At 45.9% G+C, this 21,679-nt stretch overlaps 1 long non-coding RNA gene across 2 annotated transcripts in view; it reads right to left on the bottom strand.

Moving 5' to 3' along the window:
• Window positions 1-1,790: 1,790 nt before the first annotated feature.
• The window catches only part of LOC113457100, a 93,119-nt gene continuing 73,230 nt past the window's right edge, over window positions 1,791-21,679 (bottom strand). The window contains exons 4-7 of one of the 2 annotated variants that reach the window (XR_003377731.1): window positions 20,577-20,795; window positions 18,380-18,419; window positions 17,664-18,121; window positions 1,791-2,131 (exon numbers count right to left, since the gene is read on the bottom strand). This is a non-coding gene — a long non-coding RNA (uncharacterized LOC113457100). The remainder of the gene's footprint in view (window positions 2,132-17,663; window positions 18,122-18,379; window positions 18,420-20,576; window positions 20,796-21,679) is intronic. The other variant, XR_003377732.1, reaches the window with a different exon arrangement.

Genomic DNA, 21,679 nt, shown 5'->3' with positions numbered 1-21,679 from the left:
AAACAGCAACACTGGTCCCAGACCTAGGGTTAGGGGTGCAGTTGAAGCCAACGGAGCTGTGCAAACCCAGAGGGAAAATGCATCACTTTTTCTGAGATGCTGTGGGACTAGGGATGCTGAGATGAAGTTATGAGCACTGGGGATGGAGAGAAACACCTTCATGCAACCACAAATATTAGCTGCAGCAGATTCTACTACTCCAGGGATTTTTTTTTTTTTTAATGTCAGCAGGTAAAAGAACTCATCTGCTCACAGATATTTTCTGAGCCCTTGTCCTAAGCCCTGGGAGGGTATTAGGGAGTAACAGATGAAGGATCTGCCTTTGCCAAGAGTTAAGTTAAATGTAGAGCTTTACTCGCTATGTGTAACTATAAACTGCGGCATATGTCTTGAAGGATATTATGAAAACATATAATCCAAGCACAACAGCATTTGTATATGGACAGCAAGGAAATGCAGGTAAAAAGGGGGACATTTAAGCTCAGACCTGAAATGGGGAAGGAGCTAAAAGGCACAGCAGGAATAGCATAATATAAACTGGGGGCTGGGGGGGAGGGTAGACAGCATTTTATGCAAAAGAAACAGGACAGAAAACAGTATAGTTAAAGTGACACAGACTGAAGGCATCAGTGTAAACAGAGGGCCCATCAGACACAGACTCAAACAATGTGTACTGAGCCCCCACGACACCCAGATACAGTTCTGCGAACACAGCAGTGAACTTGGCACACAAGGTCCCTGGCCTCCTGGAGTTTATTCTCCAGGTTCCCTAGTTGGGAACCAGATATCAGCAGAGCCACTGGTAGCTCAAACTAAAAAGATTCAGTGAGGGCAGGGACAGTCCCACTTCACACACTCATTGGAAAGTCCATAGCACAAGCCTCCAGACTCAAAGAGGACAACACCGCTATTCCTTAACTTCCCAGATACATGCTAGACAGATACCACCCATGGGAATACAGCAGATGACAGGTTAGCCCGAGTCGGACTAAGAGATCCACCCCCAATGATTGGAATCTGGCCTCCCCAGGGCAAGGTCTGGAAGTGTGCAGTGGCTCCTCTACGGGCCAATGGAAGCTCTGAAGATCGCTCTAGCAGACAGTTTGAGGCATGGGGTTTTTAAGTCCAACAATCTGGCTTTCTTCTCCCAGTCTCGCTGTTCATTGCCTGGGCCCAGTACCCAATCTTTCCGCTCCCCAGCTCCTTTGGCCTGTAAGTTCATGGTGCCCAGAAATCCACTCCAGAGAAGCTGTGCAGATTAAAAGGTTGAGGGTGTAGGGGATGCCTGGTGTGGTGAGGGCACCCTGAGAATGCTAAATTAGCATCTGCTACCATGGCTGATATAGTCTATCCCGACTGGAGGCGCCTACTTTAATGTAATTTTCATAAATCACACAATTACAAGTCGGACAATTGAGCACCATTCGCAACCCTCTCCCCTTTCTTCATCCACTGCCAGGGAAGCCAAGGCATAGCTCAGCATCCACCCGGCATAACCCCAGCACTTCAAAGTCACGAATGCTCATTTCTGAGAACAGTGTAGCAACCACAGGAAGCATGCTGCAGCGGGGAACAACTGGCTGTATGAGTCCCACAGGACTCGCTCGGAAATATCTTCCATTCAGAAAGACTTTGTGAATTTTCCATTGCAAATATTTAATATCGAATTGGGTTCTCTCTTCCGCCTCTGCCAGTGGAGTACTCAAAATAATTTTAATATTAGCCGAGGCCAGGGAAAATTAGAAAAATAAATCTTTAAGTTTTCCTACCCTCACCCCCATCTCCTCCTCTCTCCCCATCCATAATGTATCCCAGTGCCCAAATTCAATGATGTGAAATCAAGCACGTGGAAAAGTCACTTGTACAACAGATGACACCTCTCACAGGCTGGCCATACTGTTTCCACCTGAGGGTTCTAGGCTACTCCGAGAGTCCTTACGCTTCAGTTTCTTGCTCCCTAAGATGAGAAGATGAAACTGCGCAAAGGTGAAGCACACCTTAAATCCCAGCACTCGGGAGAAAGAGGTAGGTGGCTCTCCATGAGCTCGAGGTCAGCCTAATGTGAGCATCAGAAGGCCAAGAAGAAATACATTCTCAGTCAGGGCTGGAGTGAGCAGGCTTTGCGTCTTCCCTGCAAAGCAAAGATGGAAGGAAAGATGTATGTAAACTTGAATCTACCAGAGACCAAACTGAACTGCATTTAAATGACATGTTCTTTTTTGTATTTGTTTGCTTATTTGGGGGGGGGGGGTGTATGCACAGGCCAAAGGACAACTTGCAAAAATTGGTTCTCTCCTTCTACTTGGTCAGACCCTGGGATCGAACTCCAGTCTTCTGACTTGGCGGCAAGCACCTTTACCCACTCAGCCATCTTACTAGCCTTTTGAATAGCACTTAAAACTGCTTCCCTTAGTTCTTGGGACTCCGATCCCCACATCAGAGTCAACAACAGAACACAATCCTAAACTTAACTCGTACATTCAATAACCTCTCTAGAGTTTGCACTCTTCTCTTTTCCCCCTATGCATGGAGGAAGGGGAAGTCTCAGGACTCCTGCAGCTTTCAGCCAGGGAGGAAGATTAAACCATAATGTCACAAATAGCAGTGATTTGGGGAAGGAAATAGAGGGGGCAGGGAGAAAATGAGTGGCTGAGACATGCCTCAGAAGTAGGGGTAAGTGTGTGCATGTGTGTATGTGTTGTGTGTGTATGTGTCGTGTGTGTATGTGTGTTGTGTGTGTATGTGTTGTGTGTGTGTGTGTATGTGTGTGTGTGTGTATATGTGTTCCTCTCCCTCTGTCACACACCTACAGGTTCTTTACTCAGAGAGAAAAAAATTAGACCTAGTGACAAAAAGATGACTCAGAGTCTTCCCATCTATGGAGTCTCTGCTCTCCCCTGAACCCGTGTAGAAGCTGGCAGGATACAGACTCCGCGTACACTCCCAGTCTCTTCTCTTCACTAAGCCCATGTGAAAGCTGGCAGGATACAGACTCCGCGTAGACTCTCACAGATGCCCCACTGCATTACCAGAAACATACGGGTTTTGCTGGAACCACCACAGTCTAAAAACAATCATGGTAGCAATCACAGTTTATGAACACACTCCATACCAGGCCCAGGGTGGGGGCCTCCTCTGTGCCTCTCTCATAATCTCTGCACCATAGGGATGAGGATGCTGTTAGCACATCTGCATTTTATTAATAGGAAAACTCAGAACCCAGAGAGGGCAAGCCCCACTCTGCCTGGCTCATAGCAGGTGGGGCAAAGCTATGTGGGTCAAAAACATCTCCCCACCACCATCACCACATACACAGCTTCCCTGTGCTCTATGGGGACATAGTGTTTCCCCTCATTTACACTGGGATGCTAAACTTGTCATCTGAAGAAATGAAGACATTCAGATGACACACCTGCACCGGCCCAAGTACTGCTAAACTCAAGACAACTTTTGTTTGACCTGAGACTACTTTTCTTGTTTTTTTGTTTTGTTTTGTTTTTTGAGACAGGGTTTCTCTGTGGCTTTGGAGCCTGTCCTGGAACTAGCTTTGTAGACCAGGCTGGTCTCGAACTCACAGAGATCCACCTGCCTCTGCCTCCTGAGTGCTGGGATTAAAGGCATGTGCCACCATCGCCCGGCCTGAGACTACTTTTCTTAATGATTTATGTGGATTGGTGTTTCTACAGATAGTTGTGAAATGCCGTGTGGCTGCTGGGAACTGAACCTGGGTCCTCTGGAAGACCAGGCAGTGCTCTTAACCACTGAGCCATCTCTCTAGCACCAACACAAGGCAATTTTTAAACAAGGATTTGTTGCTGACATTTAAAAATTGAAAGAGTTTACAACTGAGAATATGGCCTAATGATAGAGCACTTGTCTAGCTTATACAAGACTCTAAGTTCAATCCTAGCACAAAAAATAAATAAAACAAGAGAGAAAGAATAACCATGATTTAACATATAAATCTAAACACCTGATTTCTTTTTAAAAGTATTACAGAAACCAGTGAGAGGGCTCAATGGATAAGGACACTGGCTCCCAACCAAGCCTGATGACCTCAGTTCAATCCCCAGGACCCACATGGTAGAAAGAGAAAACTGACTCCAGCAAGCTGTCCTCTGCCATGCCCCTGAAATAAATAAACAAAAGTTAAATATCATAAATTACTGGGGCTGAGAATGTAGCTCGGTTGGTAGAGTGCTTGCCTAGCATGCACAAAGCCCCAGGTTCAATTCCAAGCACTACACAAAATTAAGAATGGTGGCACACTTTTCTAATCCTAGTACTCAAGACAGAAGTCTTATTCAGGTCATCCTCAGCTGCTCCACTCGTGCGGGCAGAGGTGAGAGCTCTGCTCTCTGAGGCACACGCGATGAAGCTCCGACCCAGGATGGACGTAGGCTAGAATCTCCCTGGTAAGCGCACCTTGGGGTGCTACACACAGATGATTAGAAATGGGCTAAATTAATATGTGAGAATTAGCCTAGAAGAGAATGGGTCAAGCAGTGTTTAAAAGAATACAGTGTCCGTGTAATTATTTCGGGGCATAAGCTAGCCGAGCCAGGCGGCTAGGGTGCTGGGGACACAGCCCTGCCGCTCCTATTACTACACTCAGCTACATAGCTAGTTCAAGGCCAGCATGGGATATATGAACCATGTCTCACAAAAAGATGGGAGGGGGGCACAGGGTGATTATCACCAGCTGTGATGACCTATAACTATATTCCCTGATATTCAAGGAAGCTAAGAAAGGAAGAGCCCAAGAGTTCAAAGTCTGCTGTGGGAAGTCCTTCTGTATATGTGTTGCTTTTATTGGTTAATAAATAAAGAAGCTGCTTTCGGCCAATGGCTTAACAGACTAGAGCTAGGTGGGAAAACTAAACTGAATGCTGGGAGAAAGAAGGAGGAGTAAAAGGGAAGCCATATAGCTGTCGCCTGAGACAGACACACCAGAAACTTGCTGGTAAGCCATAGCCACGTGGAGATATACAGATTAATAGAAATGGATGAACCAAAGATACAAGAGCTAGCTATCAATATGCTTAAGTGATTGGCCAAGCAGTAATTTTAAAAACATAGTTTTTATGTGATTATTTCAGGGCTGAGCAGCCGGAAACAAGTAGTCTTCCCTACTACACACTTGTGTACCAAAGAGGTCGACTATATCCATGTAAAACCTAAAAACGCTTAAAAAGGAATTCTAGACACAAAGAACAGAGTTAAGCATGGCTTTTTGGTAGCAGCATTTTCTCAAGTGGGCTCTGGTAGATGATTCTTTTAAGAGAAGGCTTATTGACTCAGTGGTAGCAGCAAAAACTATAACTCCTTTAAGAAGGCTTCCTGGTTCCTCAGCACAAATGGCTCTGCCTCTTTTGGGAGGTCTAACTATGGAGCATTTAAATGGGATATGCAACTTGCTTAATGGCAACATAGACCTGCTGTGTGCCTAAAAATGAAGTAATGTACATGGCTCTCAGAGGCAACGAGCATGCCTCTGCCATGTTGGACTAGGCGAAACAAGCAGGCAGGGCTGAGTTGGCCCTAGCCACACCTGCCTAGCATTTTTTAAAAAGGCACTTCTGGTCAGAAAATAGTTACAGATACACAATAAAGAGATTCATATAAACAAGACCTCTAAATGGGTCACAGTATTAGATTAAATATATAGGCTTGGTAGAGAGAAGAAAACGAATATAGAGAGTTATGCAAAGAAGTAAATCATTTAAGAAAAACAAAGTCTTTAAAGAGACAGAGTACAGACAGTCATAGATTAAAAGGAGTAAAGAAAAATAAGCCTCATAAAGATGGTATATACATAGAGAATGTGGATTATGTATATTATTGTGTTTTCTTTCAATTTTTTTGACTGTGAAGGAGCTAAGTACAAAGAGACATTTCACTGTATAGGCTGCTAAGCATATATATATATATATATATATATATATTATTATAACATATATATTTTAACAGTATCTTGGCTATAAAATTTGGATCTAAGAATTTGTAGCTTTGGAAAAGATATTCTTCTTTTGTTTCCACAGAGGATAAGAACCAGAGGATTGCTTCCAGACTAATGTAGTCTGATGGACCAAGAAGACCACCCCAAAAGGTCACTGTGAACACCCCCAAAAAATTATTTCACCCAAAAAAAGCAAAAAGCAGTTTGGAGAAAACTATGCTCAAATTCCCAAATATTGTTTATAAATGTCTGTAAAAGTTTATATTTAAAGGGGGATATGCAATGGAGATATGCATTGGTATGGATCTTGGTTTATTGATACAAGTTTTAAAATCATTTTTGTTTTATAAATATATTTCTGCTCTTGATTAAGGTATTATGTTTGTGCAGCTCATTTAAAATATAATGTATAATTAAGAAATATAGGTTAATAGATAATCATCTATAATAGTCAAGCTTGTAATCATGTTAGTTATGTTTTCTAGATATATAGAAATATATTTCAGTTAGATAGGTATTCTTCAAATCTTTCAGAGACCTTCAGAATATGGCATCTAAAATGTTTTAAAAACTTAGGAACTTAGGTAATATTATATCCTTCTGGAGTCTTTGATGGAGTTGAAGAATAGATTGTTATAATTAGTTTTCCTTAGTTATAAGAAAAGATAAAGTAGATATAAATATTCTAACTGAAATTCTTGCTTGATACCTGTCTTGGTATATGTAATCTTACTATGTTAAAGTTAAAACCTTCTTTTTATTTAGACAGAAAAGAAGAGGTGATGTAAAAAGCCCTTCTGTATATGTGTTGTTTTTATTGGCTAATTAATAAAGAAACTGTTTTGGCCTGTGATAGGGCAGAAAAAGGTAGGCAGGAAAACTAAACTGAATGCTGGGAGAAAGAAGGTGGAGTCAGGGGGACACCACAGAGCTGCCAGAGGAGAAAAACACAAGCTGCTAGCACAAACCTCATGGCAAAACATAAAATAATAGAGATGGGTTAATTTAAGAGTAAGAGTGAGGTAGAAATATGGATAAGCTAACAGGCCAGGCAGTGTTATAATTAATACTGCTTCTGTATGAATATTTTGGGTCAGGGCAGCGGGGAACAAACAAACAGCTTCCCCCTACAATCTGGACACCATAGAGAGACCTGGTCTAAAATCAGACATATATGTGGGAGGGGTGAGAGGCGAGAAAGAGAGATTTGAGAGATGAGTCAACAGATAAACATACTTGCCACCAAGCCTGACCAGTCCAATCCCCAGGTCTACATGGTGGAAGGAGAGAGCTGATAACTGAAACTTGTCTTTAATGTGTGCACATGTATGTGATGTGTCCACATTTAATATGCACACACTGTCTTAGTTACAGTTCTATTGAAGTGAAGAGACTTCATGACCAAGGCAACTCTTATAAAAGAAATTACTTCATTGGGAGTTTGCTTACACTTTCAGAGGCTTTGTCTTTGGTCATGAGAGCAGGAAGCAGACAGGCATGGTGCTAGAGCAGTAGCTGAGAGCTTTCTATCCTGATCCACAGGTAGCCAGCAGAGAGAAAGACTGAGCCTGGCGTAGGCTTTTGAAATATCAAAGCCCATATCACCCCCAGTGATACACTTCCTCCAAGAAGGTCACACCTCCTAATCCTTCCCAAACAGTTCCACTAACTGTGGCGCAAGCATTCAAACAAATGAGTCTATGGATATATGGATACCATCCTCATTCAAACCACCACACACAATGAACAAATAAATGTAACTAAAAAAGAAAATCAAAACACATACAGATCCTCTGTTGCCATTGGTTGCAGATCATCACAAAGCCACAGTGCTTTGAGCTGAGACTCTGCCTCGGGAAAAAGGTAGAAGAGAAGGGCCAACAACCTGAGACTATCTTCTGACTTCCACGTGTATGCCATGGCCCTCTTACACCCTTGCACACAAACATGCATACACATCACACACACATAAAAATAAATGCTTTAAAAATTAAAACTCATCACACTGATTTTATTGCCTACTTGTATGTCTATTCCTGGGACATACCCTCTGTGAGAGCAGGAACTGGGTGGTCAAGGCTGAGCCTACTCCTAGCTCACAGAAGACGAGGCTACAACTGGCTTTGACCTTTGCTGAAATAGCTAGCTTAACCATTCTCAAGTCCATCCAATGCCTCTCCATACACTCCGGTACTCACTCTGTGGGTCTGTGCAAGAGCCCTCGGCTCCTTGGATGACTCCTGGGAGACAGGCAGCTCCAGTAGGAGGAAAATGTCTCCAGTGAAACTTTTCTTCTGCCTTGGGAGAAGTATCCTGTGCCACTGTTTTCCCATCTTGTGCTGGTATCGACCCTAGGCCCAGCTACCTACTAAAATAGTACTTGGCCTTACTGCCAAGAGAGGCACAACACACCCTCTATTAAACAGTAACAGAACACTCACTGGGCACCCCACCCAGCCTGCAGTTCAGGGCCAGCTTTAGAGTCTCGTCAGGGTAGGACAAGAACAACAGGCAGGAGGAGGAGATTTCGGGGGCTGAAAAATCCTTTGGATTCTGGATTTGACTGTAGGGTTTGTTTTGTTTCCCATTCAGTACTAGGGATTGAACCCAGGGCTTCATGCACGCTAGGTAAGGAGATTTTTCCAATGCCCCAGCCCTTCCTAAGAAACAAGTATCTCTATTGGTATCCAGGATGGAAATGGCAATTTCATGCGATGACAGGGAAAAAAATGTGGCTTTCTAGTCAGAAAATGAACTAGCTGAGGCATTTTAACTTCTGAGAGCCACCACGCTATCCTCCATGGACTGTGGCCTCCCATTATCCACAAAGGAGATTGCCCAAATACCCTCAGTGGATACCTGAACCCACAGGTAAGCTTCAATTCATATACATACGATGGCGTCCCCCATCTTCCCACCTATAATAGTGCTTTATCTTTAAGCCAGGCAAAGTAACATATAAAGAAAAGTAGCAGAAGTAGAACTATAACAATGCCCTTCAATAAAAGTAACTAAAAGCGTAATTTGCTTATTTCTAGAATGGTCCATCTGTTACTTGTGAACTTGTAGAAGGAGCTGCGGGCAGGCCTGCTTTTCGTCCCACCCGGCTCCATAGTTAGCTTTATACCCGAAATAACAACACGGAAATTGTATTCTTTTAAACACTGCCTGGCCCGTTATATCTAGCCTCTTCTTGGCTAACTCTCACATCTCGACTAACCCATTTCTAATAATCTGTGTAGCACTGCGAGGCAGTAGCTTGCCAGGTAGGAGTCTAGCCTATGTCCATCTTGGGCTGGAGCTTCATTGCATCTGACCCACTTCCCTTCTTCCCAGCATTCTGTTCTGTCTACTCCACCCACCTAAGGGCTGGCCTATCAAATGGGCCAAGGCAGTTTCTTTATTAACCAATGAAATCAACGCAAACAGATTGACAGATGACAATACTACATCATGAACTGAAGCTCAGAGTATTTTTGTGAATACAGGAAAAGCCAAGGGTAGAGGGAGCACACTTTGTAACTTGAACCACTGGGCAAACCTTAGTGGTGCTCCTTACACAAAATCTGGTTCTAACTTTAGGCAGGAAGGGCTGTGGCACCGTAATGGGAAGTGGGGAGACCACGCCTACAGAATGAGGAGCAGGAAGGGTGGCCGGTCTTCTAAAGAACAGACTTGCCAAGGGACTACAGACTTCACTGAACAGCTAGCACGCAGATACATGCTGGGGTGCTAAACACACCTAGTAGATGATATCAAGGTTGGTGGGGCAGGGTATACCCAGAGGAGGAACAGATGCTGGACATCTTTTGTTCGTCTATCACACATGGGTCCCAGATTTTCAAAACTCAAATTATTTATATGGTGATGGTCTTCCCCTTGGGTCCAGGGAACAGCAATGTGTTTGCTTGATTTCTGTGTCTGTAACCTAGAACTCAGCATCAGACTCCATTTTTTTCTAGATTGATTTATTTTATATTACTTTGTGTATGCGTGTTTTGGTCACATGTATGTCTGTGCATCATGTGTATACCTGGTGCCTGAGGAGGTCAGAGGAGGATGCTGGATTCCCTAGAACTGGAACTATAGATGGTTATGAGTCACCAGATGGGTGCTGGGAAATGAACCTGGGTCCTTTTCAAGAATGTCACCATGTCAGGTAGTCCTCGCCTTTCCTTCCTTCCTTCCTTCCTTCCTTCCTTCCTTCCTTCCTTCCTTCCTTCCTTCCTTCCTTCCATATGACAGCATCAGCATCATTGGGCACAGAGGATGCTCAGAGGGAGGCACACAGTTTCCTGACTCCCTTTCCGTCACTGACCATCAGCACCCTAAGGCTAGAGCCTTGGCTGTTGTGAGCACCTGGCAACAAAGTGCACAACAAACACTTAGGGCCGAGCAATACCGGTGAATGAAAAAGGACAGACTGACGCCAAGGAGGAAGTCAGCTGACGGCCTCTTATCCCTCGGCCTCTTATCCCTCGGAGACACGTACTCATTAAGAAAGGAGTTTCTGGCGGGAAAATCCGAGACTAATCTTCACAATTATAAACCCAAACTTTTAACTAACTTAGAAAAAGAACTCTAACCAGAGAGGCAGTCCTTGGAGGGGACCTTGGGGCTGAGAAGGCCTCTGAGGATGGCCCTATGTGGCCCCAGTTAAATGTCCTCATTGCTATCTTGAATCTCTCACCTAACTCTGCCAGGGAAAGGGGGGCCTGCACTTCTAAAGCCGCTCCTCAGGGAACAAGCTCACTGCATTATTGTGCCCCAGATGACAGACCAAAGCTCTGAGCATGCACTATCTAAACTCAGGGTTTCATCCACTGTGGCTGCAGAATGGCAGCCACGGGGCAGGAACCTGAATGTGTAGCCTTTGCAGAAGAGAAACTGGGTCCAAACACAGCTACACTTTGAGAGATTTAACAGAGCCTGAAGAAAAGGCCTACAAGACGAATCATGGAAAGGGGAGGGGCATTATGGAATAAGAGCCAGAGCCAGAAGGGTAGAAACCAGTCTGCCCTCACCCCTGTAGGTCATTAGTGTGTTTGAGATGTAATACCGCTTTAACACCCCGACTGAAGAAGGCATGAGGGGAGAGACACAAGAGACTGGGGTGGGAAGGGAGTTCATTTTGGAGGAAAGCTGCTCCGTGGGGAGTCACCTCACTGTAGGGTGCTGTCACTTTGTTCTAGAAGATTCTTTTCTTAGGCATGTTTTTCGTTTCCCCCTTTGACAATTAGGTCTGGGTCTTCCCAGCACCTCTCTCTGTCCCTCCTTTCCTGCGCTCCCTCAGGGGTCTCCCACACTTTCTGGCTTCCAAGAGCACCCTGAGGGTATCTGCCAGCAGGAAGCCAAAGAGGGAGGAAATTGACACAATCCCTAGATGACATAAGTCCGCTGACATGCTGCCAACTCAGCCTATTGAACATGCAACTGAAAAGCCAGCATTTCATTCAAAGTAGGTCACCTCCAAGCCTTGTAGATGTCAGCTGGCAGGTCACCACAGACCTAGAATGCGGAGCCAAGTAGTTAGTGGTTTTCCTTGGGGACAAGCTGAGGTCACACAGAAAGATGAGAACTAAGAGGATCTTGTAAGAGCGGGTAAAATAGAACAGAGTAGGTAGGGGACACTCGTGGGCAAGCTGGGAAGGCGAGCCTGTCAAGGATGTGCAGCCTGTGGGTGCGTGTCCTGTCCTGCTCACATGACATCTGGCTCTCTTAATCCCACACACTTCTCCTTGCTGGATAGGCAGCAGAACCTCCACGGAGGGACAAATGCCCCTTCAGAGAGCAAGCAATCTAATTTGCTGATGTCCTCATTTTGACCGAGCACTGTGTCAATCCCAAAGCTCACATAGAAAAAATGTCTGGAGACTTCACAGGTATGGGAGAAAAAATATAGTAACAGTGAAATTGTTGAGTACATGGCTCTGGGGTCAGCCACATTCGGGTGGACACTAGGTTCTAGTTCTTGTTTATTGTACCCCTTAAGGAACTTTTCTACGTTTGGCACGCTAAACTTTCTTAAGAACGGTGTTATCCAGCCTCGGTTTCTTGTGAGGACTGCAGCACACGATGCAACTTGTGATGGACCCGGCACCGAGTTCGATATTTGGGGCTGTTACAACATTCCAGTTCCTACTGTTACTGGGAATACTCATAAGCATGAGGTTTCCTGGGAGCTTGAGAATATACCTGAGTTTAGTTCATAACATGACCCACCCATGATATGAGGATACCCATGCCTCATGGGCAGACTTAGAAGTAACTGGCAAGACACATGTTTTTCATGGTGTTTTACATCCTCTATCATTTTCCCCTCTTGATCAACAACAGAGGGATATGAACCACAGAATAAAATGCTAAATAGGCTGTAACAAGCTGAACACCCACACAAGCTCATCTCAAATTCTGCTCCCTAGAAGACTAGTGACAGCCTGTACTAAGTGGTATACGGTGGGGCAGGGGTGAAGACCCCTTGTAGTCAAATGCGTTCAGAAAACTACATCTGACATCACCCTTTTTCAACTTTCGGTATGCACTGATAGTCTGTGAGTCTTGGAGTAGGGGCTGTGGCATGGAACATTCTCTCTGTGTATCTGGTCTTGGTTTGACTTTTGATGTGCACCCTGCAGGATGCTACTGTTGCACAAGCTTTGAGAAAAGCTCATCCGTGTCCAAAAGGCCTGCAGGGTCAGTGTCAGGCAAGCTGCTGGGTCTGCCCTTGATCCTGTATTCAACATCATTAATTTGTTGCCATGCTGATCAGACATGAAAATGATGCTAAGCTGCACGGGGAACCCCAGAGGAGAGGCGGTGCCAAGATAACTGTGGTCTAACTACGGGGACAGTCCATGAGAACAAAGCGGGTCCCGTATGCGTGACATTAAGAGCAAAACAAAGCAATTGGGATGGAAGAAAAGAAGGAAAAAGGCAGTACCTGGAAAAAGAATGCTCAGGCCTCTAATCTCAGATATGCAGGAGGTCGAGACAGGAGGAACAAGAGTTCAAGACCTGACTGGGCTACAAAGAGAATGTTAGACGAGCCTGGACAACCTAGTGAGACCCTGTCTCAAAATAAAAAGGGTATTTAAAGAACGAACGGCACAGCTTAGTGGTAGAGCACTTGTTGAGAAGACACAAAGTCCTAGGTTCAATTCCCAACATCAGAAAAATAACTGTTAAAAAAGGACAGAGAAAATAAAAGACAATGCCGTGTGTGGTGGCTTGTGCCTGTGGTTCTAGCATGCACATCTGAGTCCAGGACAGTCTGGGCTACAAAGTAATAACCTATCTCAAAAAAGAAAAAGAAAAAAAAACTAAACAACAATAACAGAAGGCTGAAATACAAACAAACCTGGGGACGTCTAATGACCATGAAAAGAGAAGACAAAACTGGGTCCATTGTCATGGTACCTGAACCTCTGGATTATGGCTTATTCAAAGCTGAGACTAGCCCCTTGCCCCCAGTCCAGGAAACATGCAGTGAATAGCCCTCTAAGGTCCACTTGCTAAGGTTTGATCCCCAGGGGTAGAACTACTGAAAGATGCAATGAACCTATGGGAAAAGGGCTTCTGGGAGGTCCTTAGGAAGAAGGGACCACAGGATCCCTGCCTCTTTGTTGTTGTTTGCTTGTTTGCGAGCTTCTTGGCCATAAGGCAAGCATTTCGACTTACGGCATGCTCCCATCATTACCAGTGAGCGCTGTCCACAGAGGTTCCAAACAAATCATCATGCTGAGGCGATGGCTCAGCAGTTTAGAACACTGGCTGTTCTTGCAGAGGAACTAGGTTCGATTTCAAGCACCCACGTGACAGCTAACTAACCACCTGTAACTCCAGTTCCAAAGGATCCGATGCCCTCTTCTGACCTCCACGGTGGGCACAAGGCACATGTGTGACAAACATACATGCAGATAAAACATTTCTATACAAAAACTATTTCTTAAAAAAAAAATAAAAGGTACCCTCAACCATGGCCTGGAACCTGAGTCAAGCCAAGCATACTGATACATGCCTGTAATTCCTGCACTTGGGAGGCTGAGACAGGAAGATCACGAATTGGAGGCCACTCTGTGTGTAATGAATTTAAGCTCAGTCTAAGGTACAAGTTAGATTCTGGCTCAAAGCAGGTGGTGGATACAAAGAGCCAAAATATATTTTTTTTCTTTGTAAGTCCAATATTTCAAGTAATCTGTTATCGTAACAAATTTTGTTTGTTCCTTAAAAAAAAAAAAATTCTTTAGTGGCCTTGGTGGCTCACACCTGCAATCCCAGCACTTGTATCACAGTTGAAAGCTAGCCTTGGCTACATAGTGAAACCCTGTCCCAAGAGAAAAACAAAGTGGGGAAGAGGAGGGAGATCAATGGGTAAAGGTGTCTGCTGTCAAACCTGACAACCTGAGTTCAATACCTAGGACCCACATATGGGAAAAGAGACCCAACCCCCACAGCCTGCTTCCTGACCTCTCTGTGCACGCTATGCTGTGCCCACTCCGCTCCACCCCCATATGCAGAACAAATAAATACACTAGAAAAAAATTAAACTACACCATTAATATTCCAAATTGGTAGTATGATCAAGCAGATTCAGGTTTCCAACGATGTGGCACTTTTAAGAAGAGCATAAAAATCAATTAGAGATTTCTCACCTTTCCTACTGTGAGATGACCCCTGGGAAGAAGCGTCTACCCATGGCCTGGGGTGCCGAGCTTAGAGGTACACAGATAACTAAGAAAAACTGTTAGGATGACAAAGGTGCCCCAAACCATTGGTCCACAGCGTTGTGAAATATTCTGTTACACTCTGTGAGGATGTGTCACTGTGATTGGTTTAATAATAAGCTAAACAGCCAATAGCTGGGCAGGAGGTATAGGTGGGACATCTGGACAGAGAGAGCTCTAAGAGAGGCAGATCAGCAGCCAAAGAGAGAGAGCAGGATGGGGAGTACAAAGTGAAGGCAACCGAGCCACATAAAAGAACACAGATTTAAAACAAAAATGGGTTAATTTAAGTTCTAAGAACTAGTTGGGAACAAGCCTAATCCAAGGTCGAGCTTTCACAATTAATAAGAAGTCTCCATGCCATTTTTTGTTAGCTAGCACCCAAAGAAAAATCCATCTACACCACAGAGATTATAGAAAAGAAATAAACAGACGAGATGCGCAGAAACCTGGGAGAGTCCGGCCTTCTGATGGCACAACACCTTCCCTGGAGAAGATGTAAACAGCCAGACCCCTCATCCTAATGTCCCAATGACAAAACAGGGTACCATTCCATCAGTGTGCATTCTGGGAAACCAATGAATTTACTAGGCTTACTTACAGAGCAAAGAAGGGAGACTATAGGCAGGATGGTGGATGGCTTGAAAGCAGCCACACTGGAAGGACTGCTCCCCAGAAAGACAACATCTCCCCAATGGTCATGGAGGAGTTTCTTCCCTTTGTACTCCCCCCCTACAGTGTAAACAAGCCCTCGCTGAGACCCAAGGCCTTGTGCAATGAGAGCAGAACTGTATACAACTGGCTGAGAGGAGCTGAGAGTAGCTGGATGCTCCAGTGTGGGCCCCATGACCCTCCCAACTCTTCTTCTGTGATGTCAGGTCAAGGGTCAATAAGCTCAGCTATAATCTTTTGCGTGTGGGCACAGCTGTTCTAGTGAAGACGGTGGCCGTTTGACTGGGAGGATATTTATACATACCCTCCACACAGACAAGTGAGGGAATACAGCATGCCACGGAGATCCAAGGAGAATTCACAGCTTCATGTAGGCGTGTCCAACCTTCTGGAAGGTGTCAACTCAACAAAAGGACACCACACCCTCATCCCTACCATCAGGAAACAACATAGGCTACCAAACAAGTAAAGTGTCTGACATCCCCAAGCTAGCTGAGTCTTTTCAAGGAAGTAAAGAAGTCTATCTCAGTCAAGCTACCACAGAGGCTCAAGGTCATTCTGAATTAAAATGTGGTCTCAGAACAAGGAGCAGAAGCGTCACTTGCTAGAGAGATGGTCTCCTGGGTGATTCACAGCATGTCAGCCCGGAAGAAGCATTCCTTTGAGACATTCAAGGTTCTGTAAGGGAGAAAATCAAATATCATGGTCCCTCTGCAGCCAGAAAACCACTTCAACTTCAGAAAAACTGCCTTTTGAGGCTACGTGAGTCTGGATTTCAAGGTCAAGGTTGTGAGCGTCTTGTTCTAAAGCCCTGTTCATTCTATATCCTTTCCGAGGTTACCAGTGGAGAACAAAGTAGAAGAAGCCATGTCCAGAACGCATAGACGGACAAATTAAAACATAGTTATCATTATATTTTAACAGTGGTAATTGACAGAAATCCAGAACCACCTAGGAGGCCAGCTTCTGGGAGCTTCTAGGCATGTCTGTGAGGGAATATCAGCCTGTATTAATTGAGAGTGGAAAGAGGCATGGGCAGCACCACTTAAAGGAAAACACAAGTTCTAACCCCAGCATCCATCTCTGCTTCCTCACTGCACTCAGCCACCTCATCCTACCACCACATCTTCCCCGCCACGGTGAACGTATCTCACAACTGTGAGTCCACACAACCTCTTCCTGAAGTCGCTTCTGTGGGTAGGTCCTGTCACAGGAACAAGACAAACCATCAATATAGTGGCCATTTCCCCTTTTTTCCAACTTTTATTATATCTGTTTGTGTGTGTGTGTGTGTGTGTGTGTGTGTGTGTGTGTACACATACATATATATGTGCAATGTCTTGTGGTGCCCATGTAGCCAGAGGACAACTTTCTGGGTTCCGTTTTCTCCTTCTACCATGTGGGTCCCCGAGACTGAACACAGGCTATGAGGCCTGGCAGCAAGCACCCTTACCCCTCAGTCATCTGGGCCACTCTTCCCTCCCCCCACTCCCCTTGGCGCTGGTGAACAAGCACAGGGCCTGTTACCCCAACCCCATGACCATATTCCTTAGTAACAGATATATTTGTCAAGTACTCAAGTGTAGTGCCTATACACTGTAAAGTGCTTTTTAAATCCCTTGTCTTACCCAGTCCTCATAATAACCCTGTAGGATAAGTGCTATAATTTCCTTCCCCCACTTTACAGATAAACCGAAGACTCCAGCGTAAAAGAGCTCAGGTCTGCACAGTTAGCAAACGGGGCACTAGGTCTCTAAACCAAGTTCAAGTCCTTGACCACTAAGACCCATGCCTATCTCCCATAGAGGAAATGACTTGTTTCCTTCTCTGTTCACTGCACAGACAAGGCAGTCTGAAAGCCTTCAGGTTCCCCCCAGTCTCACCACGTTGTCGAGGATACAGTCAGGCTGCTGGCCGGCTGGCTCAGACACAGGTGCACCCGGGATCAGGCCTCAGGCCTCCATTATGCCGTGTTCATTACACAGGAAGACTCCGAGGTCATGCTTTCAAATCCCAACCCTTTCCTCATTATCTGCCCCCAGCAGCCGCGTTCTTCCAAGTCCTGTATTGACTCGCTTTGCTCCTGGCTGCCGGCCCATCTCCATTAGATCCCAGACATTTGAGTAAAGTACACAGCTATCCAGTTCTGACTGAACGGAATTGACTCGCCATCCCTCCTCTATAATTTTGGGCAGAGTCTGAGAGGATTTAGAAGGTGTCATTGACTTGGAATTACAGTTCATTGTTACAGAATGAATTTCCGGACTCTGCTGAAGAGAGTTGGGAACCCCACCACCACACACACTTACACAAGCAGCTTTGTCCCCATCAAAGTGTCCCTCTAATTGCACCATGCACATTTGCTCAGGACTGCGCCGATTCTCAAGGCAGAGGAAACTCGGCTTCCCATGGTGCATCGCGTCCGCGCCTTCACGTGGGCATCCATCCCGGCCGTGCATTCTTGCTTCCGCTACTATTACTAACTTCTTTACTTCAAACTCTTTGCAGGCCTTTGTCTGATACAGGGCGGCCAAGTCTTGCAAGTCAGGCTATTATTTTGCATAGCAGCGAGCTAGGCTCTTCACCCTGCTGAGGTGACATAAATGGTCACAGACCGACCGGGTTGATAGCTGACTGACTGTATTTTCCATAGTACACATCTGTCACTTGCCCAGAGTTAATTCGTTCTTCTAGATATGGGCACTCATTAGAAGGAGGGACTTGGGGGGAAAGCCCTAAGCCTGTGGAGATCTTGGAGCAGATGGTGCTGAGTTAAAAACAAAACAAAACAAAAACCATAACATTATGGCTTCAGTCTCAGAAGATGAAACAATAAAACCCACTCCCGAGGTCAGCCTAAGCCTCTAATCCCCTGGCACGGCTGGAAACAAAAGCTCCTTGGAGCTCAGGCCCCCCACTCACCTGGTGGGACAGTAGACAAGACAAAGACCCCTCAGCTGCCCTCCTACCTCTTGCTCCATCTCCCAAACCACTTAAGGAGAATATTAGGGGTGTTCAAACTTACCAGAAAAATCGGATAAAACTGTACAATTTTCTTACAATGACTGTAACAATGAAAAGAAAGACATAAAAACAAAACTTTGGTGATCCCAGCTAGAAAAAGCAAGGCATTTTCTCCAAGTATAATTTTTTAATAAAACTTAAAATTTTTAGTTTTTAAAATTTACATTTATTCTGTGTGTGTGCACAGGCAAAGGACATCCTGAAAGACCTGGTTCTCTCTCTCCACCTTGTGTGTGGGTCAGACTGGGCCATCTCACAGACTCAAAACTTTTTTAACTTCTAGGTGCTAACAGACTGCTCACATTTTTATCAGTCTTTCACTCCCAGCACTCGGGAGGCAGAGGCAGGTGGATCTCTGAGTTCCAGGCCAGCCTGATCTGCTAGTAAAAGGCTAGTCAGAGATACACAATGAGACTTTGTCTCAAAATAATAAAAATTCATTTGTCACCAGAGCTGACTGTGATTGTGCCAACCTGCAACCCCAGCCCACAGGAAACAGAAGCAATGAGGTGGAGAGTTTGAGGCTGACCTGGGCTACACAGTAAGACAAAAAACATGGTTGACGTCTCTCTGGCCAGAGCCTTCACCAAAAGCACCCTGTAGCTGTAGTTTGACTATTTGGCACTCTCTTCAGATGCCTTCTGCATGGCTGGCTAATTTGACCACCACAGTCTCTAACTGGCCTTCTAGCAGAATCTCCCCAAACCACACAGTAGGAAATAAAGCAATACCAAAAGGACAGCTCCAGGACACAGCCAAGTTCAGAAGAGAACAGGGCCTGGTCCAGATTCCCTCCCCTTCACACTAAAAATGAGGCTGAAGTCACAGTGAAAGATGTATCACTGCTTAGCAGGGGGACAGTAATGTACTCTCCATTTTTCTAAAAATCTAGAGGAGGAGCCAGGCGGTGGTGGTGCACCTGTAGAGGGGGAGCCAGGTGGTGGTGGCGCATAGAGGGGGAGCCAGGTGATGGTGGTGCACGTGTAGAGGGGGAGCCAGGTGGTGGTGGTGCACGTGTAGAGGGGGAGCCAGGTGGTGGTGGTGCACGTGTAGAGGGGGAGCCAGGTGGTAGTGCATAGAGGGGGAGCCAGGTGGTGGTGGCGCATGTGTAGAGGGGGAGCCAGGTGGTGGTGGCGCATGTGTAGAGGGGGAGCCAGGTGGTGGTGGCGCACGTGTAGAGGGGGAGCCAGGTGGTGGTGGTGCACGTGTAGAAGGGGGAATCCAGGCGGTGGTGGTGCACGCAGTTAACTCCAGCACCCGGGAATCATAGGCAGGTGGATCCTTTTAAATTAGAGGGGAGCCTGGTCTACAGAGAGAGTTCCAGGACAGCCAGGACTATAAATAAATAAGGAAGGAAGGAAGGAAGGAAGGAAGGAAGGAAGGAAGGAAGGAAGGAAGGAAGGAAGGAAGACCCAGAAACTGAAGATTAAAGGAGCAGAGCTGAAATGTGGGTTGGTGGGACATGAGGCTCCAAGTTCAATGCCCAGATTCAAAACAAACACACATGGGGAAAAAATGGGTTACTAGGTAAAGTGAGCGGGACTTGATCAGGATTGAGGGGACTAGTGGAGACTGAGGTACATCGCTCTACTCAGGCGCTGGCCAGACAGGACACCAGGCAAATGTGTGATAGGGAACGTACTCTGTCCTTTGCCGAAATCTCAAGAGAAGTCAGCCCTCTCGGATGCCGATATAGCTCCCACTTTTAAATGCAGGCTCGGAAGTTTGAGGGGCAATAATCAGGCGCTACAACGAACATTGTGGACCCTCAAGCTCAGCCAGTTCTTTAACCTCAGGCTTTTGTTGTTTTTACAAGCGACTTTGGGTATTTTATTTAATCTTTTCATGTCTCATGTTTCCCATCTGGAAAAAAAAAAAAAGATATTTTGCTTCCAGGACTACTGTAAAGATAAAAAAAGTGGGGCGGGGAGACTTTCCCCCAGGTTCTGGGGTCTGCAGGAACATGGGATTCTAACACTGGTCCACAGTGGAACTACAGTCAGGCCCCCACTCATGCCATTTGGCTGGGGTGGACAGAAAGCAGCCAAACACACCAACCAGGGCACTGTAAGAATCTCCTTGTGATGAGAAAGCATGGCATAGTCTTGTCTTGTGTCACGGTGACCTGAACAAGACTTGGAGACCTACACACAGGCTGGCTGCCCACCCCAGGCTTCGAAGAGAAAACACAGGCCTACCTGGTAGCTAGCAGCACCAGCCAGAAGGACACTGTTACAGTGAACAGGGGAACAGTGGAGAGAGACAGAGAATGGTTCAGACCTATGGACAGAGGCAAATCTGAAGCCAGGAGAGGAAGGGAGTGGGCCAAGATGGTGAGGGAGCTGACCCCTTGGCCAGCGGCAACACACAGGAAGGCCAGCCTGGTACTTTGTCTGGGCAGCACAGCAGAGATGGCCCTGTTGATGAAAGCATAGGTGAGCCAACCCTCAGGACAGGAGTGTGGGAGACCTAGCCCTACCCCTCATCTGACTCATGGCTGCTGTCCTGGCAAGGTGCAGGGCCGGCTCCCCAGAATGTTGCAACTGGTGGGGGGCAGGGATGGCTCTCCCACTTGGGCAGGGGAGGGATCCCCCCCGGGGGGATTCCCTCCCAATCAACACGTGGGGCAGGTGGGAGAGCTGATCCGGTGATCCTAAGAGCAGGAGGGCCATCCCTGATCCCTGACCCCCACCAATTGCAACACCTGGGAGAGCAGACACCCCCACCTCGCCAGGACAGCACCATGGAGCCAACATGGTTAGCACAGGTCCGAAATTGTGACCATGGGAAAGCTGTCCCCATTTCCCATCTGGCAAGCCAACCCTACAGCTGAACAAGGCCAGACCCAGGGTGATGACTTGGCCTGCCCCAACATCTACCCGATCTATGATCTGCTGGAGCACATGAAGGAACCTGACCCTCAAACCAAAAGCTGCAGGATCTCCACAGCATAGGGTACCAGCGCGATGTCCAGGAAGAATCCTAGTGGGGGACCAGGCATCAGTTATATCATGGAGACCAGAGGCCTCGGACCAGATCAATGACCCTTTGTAATGAACACTTGCAAGTAGAGATGTATGGACCAAGGGGTATACGGTGTGACTTGTTGGGTCACATTGTAGCTTCCATGAAGAGATTTTTAATTCCTTCTTCTTTTTTTTGTTTTATTTTTCTCATTTTATTTTCTTCCTTTGTTTCTCTTGAATTTTGTTTTATTGGGGTGGGGGGAGTTCAGGGGCAGAGGGCAGATTCAAAGGGATTCATTCCCTAATGAAGGAGATCAAAATACATGATGTGAAAA

The sequence above is a fragment of the Microtus ochrogaster genome, chromosome 18 (genome assembly GCF_000317375.1).
Source record: "Microtus ochrogaster isolate Prairie Vole_2 chromosome 18, MicOch1.0, whole genome shotgun sequence".
Classification (NCBI taxonomy): Eukaryota; Metazoa; Chordata; class Mammalia; order Rodentia; family Cricetidae; genus Microtus; species Microtus ochrogaster.
Note: the sequence above shows the minus strand (reverse complement) of the source record. Positions and strands in the feature narration are given on the sequence as shown.